Source organism: Pinus tabuliformis, chromosome 8 (genome assembly GCF_031772625.1).
Source record: "Pinus tabuliformis cultivar Carrire ecotype Pingquan chromosome 8, CPIR1, whole genome shotgun sequence".
Taxonomy (NCBI): Eukaryota; Viridiplantae; Streptophyta; class Pinopsida; order Pinales; family Pinaceae; genus Pinus; species Pinus tabuliformis.
In genome coordinates this window covers 98,395,635-98,397,864 of record NC_142294.1, presented here as the reverse complement: position 1 = coordinate 98,397,864, position 2,230 = coordinate 98,395,635, and the positions used below count along the sequence as shown (strand labels likewise).

At 40.1% G+C, this 2,230-nt stretch overlaps 1 pseudogene; it reads left to right on the top strand.

Annotated features, from left to right (window-relative positions):
• The first annotated feature begins 369 nt into the window (after window positions 1-369).
• LOC149234311 (protein DEFECTIVE IN MERISTEM SILENCING 3 pseudogene) lies at window positions 370-1,302 on the top strand (annotated as a pseudogene).
• Window positions 1,303-2,230: the final 928 nt, after the last annotated feature.

Here is a 2,230-nt window from a genome sequence, read left to right as displayed (position 1 = left end):
ACGAAGGGAATCTTGATTCCAAACTGGATGGTTTCCAACATACATTGACAGTTGATTTGTATACTCTGAGTTTTGTTCAATACAAATTCAGTCAGGGAAAGTGTACAGTGCCCAAAATTATGCTTCCAGAAGACATTAGACTGTTGCAATTTAAAGCTTTCCATTGCTGGCATATCGAGCTATTTGTGCATATTAAGGTTGATATTCTTCCAAATCCACGGCTGGAGATTGTTAGTGTTCCAGATCAAAACTTTCAATGATGGAGCAATCTGTCATGCTTACGATGAGAGCACAACAGGTCAATCACAAATAAGTAATCAAACTATGGTGAATGAAGTTAGATTGTACATTGAGACTTTTATGAGTGAGATGACGAAATGGAAGAATGATTTGAAGCAACTTGGGACCAAAGTTAAAAAGCGTGAGGATGAATTGAGGAAATTAGAAACTAATTTAAGTGAAGTGAATAGTTCTCTGAGTGACTTGGAAAGAGAGCTCAACAAGTGTACCTTTTCTTCAAAAAATGATGGGAAGGAAAATTCAAATCCATATTCACACAGTGTTGAAAATACTTTAGAAGAAATCAATAGACAGGGAATCACTGCAGCTTCCCTCTGGCTTCACTTAAGTAGGGTGAATGTTCAATCAAGAAAATTCCCTATCATATAAGACGTGCTTGGAGTTGTTGCCTTGTTAGGGAAATTAGAGGATGATGCCATCAGTCAGGCACTATCTGAGTATGTGGGAAAGGAGAATATTCTCGCAATTGTCTGCAAGTCTCATGGAGGGGTTGAAGCACTTGAACTGTATGATTGTTGTGGTAGCATAAGGACAGAAAGAGGTCTTCATGGGCTAGTAAGTGCCCAAAAAGCAAAAATTAATGGAAGGTTCCATGTGATTTTCCTTGAGGACTTAAGGTCTTATGAGGGGGGATTCAATGTTGGTGATCCAGAAAAGAAACTGATTATGGAGGATCCAAAATCATCAGATGGAATCCTCCCTGAAGGATATATGGGATATGCTGTAAATATGATAAAGTTGGATCACGAGGATCTATACCCTTCAACTTCGTTAGGGATTGAATTGAGAGGAACATTATTTTTTAATCTGTTCTCATATCTGCAAGTCTACAAAACAAGAAAGCACATGAATCAATCCATATCTTATATAAGAGACGGGGCTATCTCATTGGATGGAGGCATGCTGAGGAGAAAAGGTGTTATTGAATGTGGAAATAGGGACGAAGTTGCTGTGAAAACATCACTCTTTACCTCAGCAAAAGCAATGTCGTCGCGCTTTTAGCTGCGAGTTGATATTGAAGAAAAAATTGCAAATGAAGAATCACTAGAGTGAAGTCTTTGAGGAAGTGGTGAAGGAGAAGATAGCCAGTCTATGTTTATCAATCTCATTTACATTTAAGAAATCAAGGAAAGTCGAAGTTTCAAGGAGAGAGGGCAAAACTGGTGATTTTTTTTGAGACTAAGACTATGTTATGAGTCTGCATGGCGCATTGGCTTAGAGTGTGGCTCACATAGGCCGCGCAGCACATTGGGCGCTCCTCCACAGTACATTTTTTGCACTGATGCAGCGCACTCAACAAGCGCGGTGCACTGGGAGTGCGCGCGACGCACAGAGCCCCAAGGCTGAATTTTATCATCGATTCATCAAAAATTTCAATTTGTTGCGGCTCAATTCTTCTCCAAGAGCCAGAAGGAATCATTCTATGATCTACAGCTTGATGTTAAAGGTTGCTGAGATGTCTATGCTTCATTTGATAAGTCTGTTGAAGCTTGAACAACTTGATGGTGATGAAAAATATCATGCAGAGCAGTATGGACTTCAGGAGGCAAGAAAAGGTGTTCTTTTACTTGGTTTTTATCCTGTACTACAAATTCAGTTGAGGCGATTTGAATATAATTTCATGCGACACAACAGTGGTTAACTGGTGGTTTGGCGATTTTGTGGTTGTAAGCGGTGGAGGTAGTGCGGGTGCTATCATAATAACTTTGCTCAGATCAGAAGTGCTGCAATAAACGAAAAGGATCCAGTAACACCCACATCCTTGACATCATTGAGGCAGTGCAGATGCATTCATCAGCCTGAGGCTAAAGATCAAAGTTGTATCCATGAGGGCAAGATGAAATCTGTGAGATGTCTTGGATGTGATATGCCTTTGCCTAACTCTGAATGGAGGAATACACTCGAAGGCATTTCTGATTTGGTTAGAGTG